The 9952-nt window shown below is 43.2% G+C and overlaps 2 long non-coding RNA genes across 6 annotated transcripts; one reads left to right on the top strand and one right to left on the bottom strand.

Moving 5' to 3' along the window:
- Positions 1-1122: 1122 nt before the first annotated feature.
- Positions 1123-7385, top strand: LOC309716558. 5 transcript variants are annotated; one of them, XR_014279467.1, is made up of 5 exons: positions 1354-1715; positions 2124-2253; positions 2966-3054; positions 5170-6576; positions 6719-7385. It is a non-coding gene; the product is annotated as an uncharacterized lncRNA (long non-coding RNA). The 5 variants fall into 5 exon arrangements; XR_014279468.1 differs by having other exon boundaries at positions 6690-7385; XR_014279469.1 differs by having other exon boundaries at positions 5170-6824; positions 7015-7385.
- Positions 3049-8052, bottom strand: LOC309716559. Its single transcript, XR_014279471.1, has 3 exons — positions 7971-8052; positions 4654-7844; positions 3049-4494 (listed from the first exon to the last, which is right to left on the bottom strand). It is a non-coding gene; the product is annotated as an uncharacterized lncRNA (long non-coding RNA).
- Between the last annotated feature and the right edge of the window lie 1900 nt (positions 8053-9952).

The following is a 9952-nucleotide window of genomic DNA, read 5'->3' as shown; positions in this document are numbered from 1 at the left end:
CGAGAGGTGAAATCAAGTAGCCAATTTTAGTTTTTGACGGTGCAAAATGTTTCGTGGACATCGTGGACATACAGTACTGCACTTCAGAGTCACACTGCTAGCATCGATGCAGCGATTCTGTACTGTACAGGAGAGACGTCACGGAGGAGATCGTCTGCAGCGATCAGGACGCAGGACACAATGTGCCGTAAAAATAAGCATGCAAACTTGCACTAAAAAATCTGAAACAGCGAGGTGAAAGGTGAACCGCGTTATAGCGAGGGACCACTGTAATTTTGAAGGTAAGTCACAACATACCCTTCGTACATACTAATGTATAGAAACCGTTACCAGCAATCATTCATTTTTGTGTGGTTTTCACGGTTTGTTAACATGCTGTGTAGGTGTGTACTTGACTAGCTGATCTCGACATAACGGGAAACATCTAGTTTGACTTTTCTTCACCTGTAGTTTGAATGCTGAACATTTGCCTGTTTAGATCATGAGACCAGTCACTATACAGAGATGTGCTTCTGAGTGTGGACGATGTCTCTTCTGCTGCAGTGATGCAGTTCTGCTTGTGTTGAGTGATGTAAACAACTGATCGATCTAAACGCTTTAAACGTCAAAATTGATCATTAGATTTGTTATGACACAGCAGCGGTGAGTGTTCCCACCTTCTGCTCTTTGTAACTTAACGCCATCTTTCCGTTTTCGAGTTTTGGACATGATGTTGGAGGATATCTTCACAGTAGCGATTGACCGCAAAGTAAAGCTACCGGAAATGCACAACCCCACATCTGGTCTCAAAACAGGAAGTTAGCATTGTCTCGTGCACATAGTCAATTAATCCTGCATTTTTTTTGTCAAAGACATTTCTCACCATGAAATTACCCGATTCAAAACATGAACAGATTCACGGAGTAATCAGAAAAGTTTAGCATGAATCTGGACATTAGATTTAAGATTTAAGTTTTAAGCTTATCAGATATCACTTGTTAGAAGCTCCTTACCGTTTGAAGAAATCTCTTCTCAATCTGCTGTCCTCTTCTGCTTTCAAACTGATTTCAGGTTGATCCAGGTATCGTTTGAAACAGGTTCTCCTCTGTCACGTGACAGTCGGAACGAATCTGCGTAACCATGGTTACAGGGGACCCTTTGGAGCTCCGCTGCTCAGCAGCAAAATATTTCAGATCAATATGTAAATACTCCAACTCTAAAACCAAGTAAAATAAATATGCTGCATATGTGTATAGTGCACCGCGAACGCGTTCAATGTCTGGAAGAGGCTGTAAAACGGAGTTAAAAGGTGACCGATGGCAGCCATACTGAGGTGAGTTGTTGAGGATATGTCGAGCTGTCGATAAGCACGGCTGTTTTTGTGCTCTTATATACTGTTTTGCTGGCGTTAGTGAAGCTGCTTTCAACAATGTAACATTGTTGAACTCTGATGATTAATGAATAAACTCTCGATGTGACGACGTGAGCATGTAATTGTAACCCTGTGTTCATTTAGTCGTTTGATACCGTTTAATATCCAGCACATCTATTGGGTGTTTTCTTATAACATGCCCTGGAATCATTTTAAGTTTTACAATGCCGGTGATTTACGACTCTTTCGCGACAGTCAACTGTGGCGTAAACTCTGGCGGGTCTCAGAGCTAGCTTATGTGAGCCAGCAGTGACATCTATACATGCAGTAGCCTTAAAATACTGATTATTTATTCTGCTGCGAGGTAAGAATTTGTTTTATACGTTTATTGTCACATTGTGCGCCATGTTATTGTTTCGGTGAAAAGAATTTCTACAATGGCGGACTTAGACAAAATAGTGTTACTGTTAATTTGACTCTCTGCAGTGTTTAAATGCTTACATATACACAGTTTACTTGTGTCAGCTAGTGGGAGGGCAGAGAGCGCAGCCTTTACATTGTTTTATTGTAGAGTGACAGGAACTGCCTATGAGCTTCTAATCAAGCAGAAGTATTGACAGAAAATCTATCAAAGGAAATACATTGATGAAAATGAAAGAAGAGAAATATTTATATGATGTTCCATCTTCCTGAGAGCTGATTGGCTGTGATGACTCCTTCAAGTACTACATGCTACTTTGTCCTGCTAGTTAAGCCTGCTGTCTGTTCTCAGGCCTCCTCCTGTTTCACTGCCATATATCCATCACCAGAGGGCTCCACTGACCTGCCTGCTGACATCAGAGCACACCCCTGTGTCATGTGACCTGGCAGGAGTAGCAAAGCTGGACTCAGACCTGGCCCAGGCAAGTTCAAAGGCAGCTGTGGTAGAGAGAGTATATGGGCTCAAATTGTGCTCATAAATATTTTGTACTTGTAAATCAGGATTTGTGTGTTAGGTGAGCACTCGGCTGTCGGGGAAACTTGTTTTGTAAAGGTCGTTTAGCTAACCCGTGCAGGTGAATGAATTTCCCCTGACTAAAGAAATCAAGAGAAACGCACCGGGCTGCTCAGTGACTAACCACGGTTACTGTACTTTTATTATGAGTATTATACTGTAAGAGCAACAGGCTGGACTCTGCTTCTGCTCCTGTGCAGAGCTGATTATTAAATATGTGCAAACAGAAGCATGTTTTCTGTCGCTTTCCACATGTGGAAGGACATTAACGCCAACTTTTAAAAAGCTGGCACTTCAGTAACCCCTCATTAGTCAATAGCTACGGATTAAATAGCAAAGCCCGATACTTATGTACTGAAACCAACTACTTCCGCTTGGCAGCTTAAGTTAAAATGTTAATTTTTTCCTCTGATTATTTTTTAGCACTGACTCTGTGTATTTTTTGTTTGTTGCAAATATTCAGGTTAAAAAACTGTCCGAATTATTTTTTAATGAGTTATGTTCACAAAGTCACATGTGCAGTACTCTGTATAGCTTGCATCCTTTAGGACAAATAATTTGAAGCATTAATATTTCTTGTTCAATACTGAGCTGATAACACCTCTGTATGTTGTGACCAGGATGCAGCAGCAGACTGAACCTCGACTGAAACCTGCTCCATCATCTCATCTTTGCAGATGTCCATTTATAAAGCATCAACAACTCAAAGGTAAACATGATGTTAGAAAATGTGTTAGTAAGGCCTTTTGTCAGTGATATTCAGTTAACAAACAGTCAGGTGAATAATCAACACTGAGACACTTGTGTAGGTTAACGTGCTGCACGGGTGAAAAGCTCAGAGCAAATCACACCGAACTGCAGTATTCGTTTATTTTTATAGGTTACATCGTCAATATGCAAATATAATCACATTTCCTGTTACGCAGATTCTGATGCTGTCTGTGTGTGTGTGTGTGTGTGTGTGTGTCACAAAGTATGTGTGTTGCAAGTCAATTTCTAAGAATAATATAATGCAAGTCAACTTCTGCGGATATGTATTTCTGTGCTGGTCTCTTGCGGTAAAGGCCAGTGTCACAGGGTCAGCTTCCTGTTTCTACAGAAAACTGTGTCTGGTGAAATATGTATAACATAACTTTTGAAGCATAAGCAAATAAAACAATAAAAACTCCCTAACATCCCTCCCTGTTGTTACCGTATTTCACCACTTCAATCATACTTTATTATCAGCTAACAATCACTTGCACATAACATTTTCAATTGTAGCATCATTCAGTATATGCGAATGTGTGTGTTCCTATACTAAATCTTCTTCGTCCGGTTCATCTTCTTGTGGCAGTCCAACATAGGTGATCACTGTGGCCTGTACCATTTTGCCAATCATTGATCTGATACAGGGTAGAATGCAAGTTGAGAACATGCAAAGCAATAAAAGAAGAACTCCTATCAAGACAAGTCCTTTGATCACGAGGGTCTTTCAGCTGCCGCTCAGCAGCCAGGTCAGCCAGTCCTCTGTGTTCATGACATAGTCTTGTTGCTGTGCATTACTCAGTTGTCGTAACTTCTCCAGGGCGGTGGTCATGGTCAAGGAATGCACGCTATCTGGAATATAGGTGCAGCAAGTGGTGTTGAATAAGACACAGAGGCCCCCTCTCTCAGCGAGAATCATGTCCAGGGCAACTCTGTGTTGCATGACCACTATTCTGATCGCGTCGATTTCCTCATTCTGAGCCTTGTTTATCCATGTTGAGCTGTTCAGGAAAAGTCCAAATCGGTAGTCAAGAGTCTCGATTCTTAGCATGTTTTTTCCATTCCCGATCCATGGGAAAAGTGAGTGCAGGACTTTCTGTCCGGTGGTCCACAACTTGAACTCCGCTGGCACATCACTGCCCCAGATTGGATCATGAGGTTGCACGTCATCAGTGCTCCTCTTGCGTCTTGGTTGGTCCTGATGGAATATTCTGAATGTGTGGTCTGACACTAAAATTGGGGCGCAGAGTCCGGTGCTGTTGGGTGGGATGGTGAAGTATGTCTTTGAGCCACATGCCCAAGCTGTACCCTGCACCCAATATGTGCCATTCAGGAAGCTTATCCGTGCCTTTCTGTCCTGCGGCATCCGGAAAGTCTGGGAGCAGTTTTGGTTCATCCCCAGCTTTCTGTCAGTGCGCCCCAGGGCAGCTGTGGCTACAATGTAGCTTGCCATCGCCAGTGTGTGAATGTGTGTGTGAATGGGTGAATGACTGAATGTAGTGTGAAGCGCTTTGGGGTCCTTAGGGACTAGAAAAGTGCTATACAAATACAGGCCATTTACCATTCTGTTGCTGTATGCGAAGGTGAAACACATTGGATGTTGTATTCCTGGTTCCCTCCTGACGTTGAAAGATTTTCCCTTGTCATTGGTCGCATTCAGGTGTACCCAGTATTGGTCATCACAGCTGTAGTTCCAGTCTGAGACCTCTGGTGCACAAGATACTACCTCATTAGGTTTATAGTTGATCAGTGTTCCATTACACCGTGGCAGGTCGGGTTTTGAGACTTGTGTCTTTAACTCAACCTTGAAGAAGAAGATGTCTTCGGGGGAACATGTTCCGCTGGTGGCTTTGTAGAATATACATAGGGCTTCGGAAAGGCTGGGTGATTTTCCATACAGGGTGGCTTGCATTGCTGTTGTTGGGAGGTGAGAACAGACGTAGCAGCCAGTGTGGTTGTCTTCTGTATGTACTCGGTTGTAGACGTACCGGTACCAGGCATTGTTCAGTCAGGGGTGGTTGTGCTCTTTGTCCATATCCTTTAGGTGTAAGTTGTCATATGACCATTTCTTCTGCAGGTGGTGCTGTGGGTCCTCGTCTGTCCAGGTGAGTATCAGTAGGCTCACTAGGAGCGCAATGCCAGTCATTATGAGGACAAGGTTCTTCATGATGACCAGGCACACCCGGGCTCCAGGTGAGTAGACCACTGGCGAGAAGACAAAAGGGCGGGATATACCCAAACAGCCCTTTCCTCCACCAGGGAACACCTAGGAGTCGGGGGAACCGGCGTCTATGCTTGTGTTGTCACTCACTTTTTTGCAGTGGCTTTGGTGGATCCAAGATGGTCTTTCTGCTATTTTGCAGGCAGTCGGTGTGCTGAGTAAGACCCGATATGGGCCTTCCCACCTTGGTGAACTCCAATTCTTTCTCTGGAGCACTTTGATCAGGATCCAATCACCTGGTTGCAACCTGCAAGAAACTGGAGAGAATCTCTTTATTCTCAAATAATTTAATCATCCACTCTGCTAGGGTGGTTTCTCTTATAGACTTATTAATAGGCTCACTAGTGAGAGGCAGTGGGAAAAAGGTCTCCCGTGAAGTGCTTAGGGAGGATATCTGACATTCCCCCCTTTCCGACACACGTGTTAATCCGTGTGTCGCTAATGCTGCCGTCTTGTGTAGGGATTGTGGCAATACTGGTTTGCCATTACAGGTCAGTAAGTCATTGTGTAGTTCTACTCCACACTTTAGCCATTTCTTACGCTCTGCAATAGGTGCGGCTTTCTGTTCATCTTTAAGTACATCAAGTGGTATTAGATGTGAGGTTTCAGACATCAAAGTCTGTACAGGTTGCTGTGCTGCCTTCTTTGCTGCTCGGTCTGCAAAGTTATTGCCTTCAGTAATTTCTGAATTATCTTTTTTGGTGTGCAACGCATATTGACTGTCAGTGTGAATATTTATATATTTCTATTTCTCGACCTTTGCGCAGCATGCACGTATGATAGCCGCTAGTTCTGCACTCTGTGCTGAAAAAGAGGAAGCTAAAGGTTTCGCTTCTAAAACAGTGTCTACAAAAGTAGGCTGCAGTGTACTAAAAATGTCTGGTCGGGGTTTCATTTTTTCAGTTAGCTTCTGCATACAGCTGTGTTCGGCACCATCTACTTCCGCAGGAAGGAGAGTGCTTGTCACAGTCAGGCAAAGCTAAAACTGTGCTTGTTTGCAGGGCAAGTTTTAAGTCAATAAATGCTTTGTCTGCCTCTGGTGTCCATTCTATTTCATCTTTCAGAGCTAAGTGTTTGCCATAGATCAGGTTTTGCAAAGGTTGGGCCAGCAGTGCATATTCAGGTATCCAACATCTGTAAAAGTTGCAGAGACCTAAATAACTCATCATTTGTTGTTTGGTGACAGGTTTTAGGAGCGTTCTGTACAGCTACTTTTCTGCTGTCTAACAGCTGTCTGCCTTGTCCTGTCAGTCTGTGGCCAAGGTACGTTACTTCTCGGCTCCACAATTGCAATTTATGCTGTGAGACTTTATGGCCTTGCTCTGCTAGATGTTGCAAAACTGTGTGTGTTTGCTTTGCAATCCGTTTGTGTGTAGCCTGTAATCAAGATATCATCAACGTATAGCAGGAATTTACCTGGGGCAGGAAGCGTGCAAAATGACATGGATTTTCTCAGAGCTTCTGCATAAAGAGTGGGGCTATTCTGGAATCCCTGAGGCAACCTTGTACAGGTATACTTCTGGTTGTCAAAAGACTCCCTAACACCTTTAAAACAAATAAAAAATAAACAGCTGTCGGCAGAACTGTAGGACTGAACAACTTCAGATCCTGAGTGTGTGAGGACAGAGAAGGATCAGCTCTATTTCAGATTTGAGATAAACTTTATATTTCAGTTTGTGATGATTCTGTTTGTGATTACAGGAGCCGTCCTCAGATTCAGACCTCAGCACCACCCAGTGACAGCAGACAGATCATCCTATATCTTCACTCTTTGTAGTAACTCCAAAATTAACTGAAGAAAACAGTACAAAGGTTAAAGTACCACATGTGCTGTCACTGAAAGCTGCAGCTGTTTTATTGATAAAGTTAAAGACAAAAAGTCAAAAGGATTAATCACCCCTGTAACTGTGTCACTGTACATCAGCATTAACAGGACCTGAGTTTGGTGTTTCAGAAAGCTGCTGATCTCAGACCTGCACAGCTTCTGTTTTAAACACTGAATGTACTCAGCTACATGAAGAGCACATGATGTTTTCTCTGACACAATTAAATAAAACCTGATTAAACTCAAAGGTTGTTACTTGTATTTGAACTAAAAACTTGTGATCTGGAATTCTTTCACTGTTTTTGACAATAGTGTTATTTATCATAAAGTAATTCAGAGTCATTCATACCAGAGTAACCAGAGAGCACAACATATATTTAACTTTCTACAGGACTTAAAGCTATGATATTATGTAAAAGTCCAGACCCTCTGAGGATTATCTGAGTACTTCTAACACTTGAGGGAAGATGAACAACTTTAATAATAGACCAACGCGTTTCAGCTTGTGGCCTTCATCAGGGCCACAAGCCCACAAAGCAAAGGTCTCCATCAGTGTTCATGAAATGCTGGGTTTATCCTTCTTGTGAGGGAGCTGCTGGTGAAGATCACGAGCCCTGCTTGATCCCGGCGATGAGTTTCAGTCTTCCTGGTGTTTCTGAAATGATGCCTCTCACTGTGGGTCAACAGAACTTCTGGCACAGGACAGCTGTAATGAAAGAAATTGAAGAAGTTTTGAAAAAAAATCTTGGAAGTGCCCTATATGTGAGAAGCAGATTTTGTAGATAACTAACAAGATAACTAAAAGTATAATTTTCACCATACAACTACTAACCTTGTCATCTCCTGCACTGTCTGTTTTGGGGCGTGTCCTTCCCAGCGCTCATGAGACTGCTTTGCTGCACTGTGGTATGAGGTGCTAACCTGTTGACAGTGTTCATTTTAAAATGTATTCCACCAAAGATTATAGAAGTAATGTATTCTGAATACTTTACAACTACATGAATGTCCTATTGCTGTGTGATTTATTACTGTTACTGAAGGTTACTCTCCACACCAACACCAACTAGATGTTTAAATCTTAATATAAATGAGTAACAGTAGGTGCACATCAGGTAAGGCTGCACTTTTTGCAGCGATCTCGTATAGAAAACTATTCGCGCGTATATAAAACAGGTCCGCGGCTCCGAACTGTAGTAAAGGGGCCTCTGGCTGATACGTTGGGGTCTTTTTTTTTTTCCTGGATCACCTGTTGAGAAAGAAAAAAGAAAACAAGCAGAAGAAGACTAGAGCAATAAAATAAACAACATCATGATGATCTATGGGAATATAACAGTAAATACTAAATGTTAAACATTATTGTGCAGCACGTAAGATCGACAGCGCACAGTGTGCTTTAAGGTAGGAGCCAAAAAGGAGCAGAGCAGTGGCGTTAAGGACGTCCTCGCCGTACCTGGGTCCATCAGGTCCTCCAGAGGCGTGAGCAGTTTGGTGAGTTTCACCACTTGCTCCAGGAGCTGCGCCTGGATGACGGCCGATTCCAGCAATACCACCGTCTTTCACTCGCCCAGTTTGAGGACCTGCTGTCCCACATTGGTCCCAGCATCGCCCGCCTAGACACCAACTACAGGCGCTCAATCCCACCTGCAGAGCGCCTGTCCATCTGCCTGAGGTTAGTGTTTAATACGGTAGTCCTTTATTGATACCTGTGCTAACATGGATGTGCTATGCTATCAACGAATGCTGTCGGTGTTTACTGAAAGCAAACTGTGGTACAGAGACGACTGTTTATAATATTTCTAGTGATACTCAGAAGCTCTCATCAAGTCCCGATTTAATTCGATTTATGCTGTTATCAGTGTTTGAATGATAGCATGGCTGTGGTGTCCTATCAGTGTATGCTCTCGCTGTTTGCTGATATCAGACTGTGGTATGAGGACCACTGTGGGTTAACCTTTGTAGTGATACTCACTCCTTTTTATTTAGACCTGGTTTAATTCTGGGATAGTTGAATCTTTGTATATAATCCCAGCAGACTGTTTTAGATTATATCTAATATATATCATGCAATTATCCTGATAATTACAAAAGGTTTTATGTAAGATTTATGTTTTGTAATTTAAATCTGACATCACAAAAGTATTTTGGAATTTGAATAATGTATTTTGTAACTGCAGCATTTTGTCCAGGTTCCTTGCCACCGGGGACTCCTTCAGGACCATCACATTCAGTTTTCGAGTTGGTGTGTCCACGGTGAGCCAGATCACCCCCCAGGTAGCGACGTCCATCTGGGACTGTCTAGTGGACGACTTCATGGCTGTGCCTTCAACTGCAGACTGGCGGTGCATTGCAGAGGGATTCCAGGAGCGCTGGAACTTCCCTCTCTCCCTCACAGTAGAGGTTGCATCTGCGCTCCATGGAGCTCTGTCCTGAAATTGCGGAGAAGTGCGTGAAGGCAATGTGTGTTCTCCACAATTTTCTGCCGAGAGAGGTGCCGAGAGAGGGGCACCTGCTGTGAGGGGTGTGGCACCTGCTGTGGTGGAGCCGTTGCAAGGCCTGGGTCGTGTAGCAGCAAACAACTCCTCCAGAGAGGCTGTCCTGGTGAGGGAGAAGTTCATGGCTCACTTCTCGGCGCAGGGAGCCGTGTCTTGGCAACCAAAGGAGTAGCCTGTTTGAAGTCTGAGTGACTTCCCCACAACGGCTCTTTTAAGAGCCACCCACAAACCTCTAAAGAGTGTTCCTGTCTTTTTAAAATTTTCTTAATAAATGCAGCTCTACTCCAAAAGAAACTAACCTCTTTTTACTCTCTAAATAACT

Source organism: Aulonocara stuartgranti, assembly GCF_965226115.1.
Source record: "Aulonocara stuartgranti genome assembly, chromosome: 11".
NCBI classification, from domain to species: domain Eukaryota; kingdom Metazoa; phylum Chordata; class Actinopteri; order Cichliformes; family Cichlidae; genus Aulonocara; species Aulonocara stuartgranti.
Note: the sequence above shows the minus strand (reverse complement) of the source record. Positions and strands in the feature narration are given on the sequence as shown.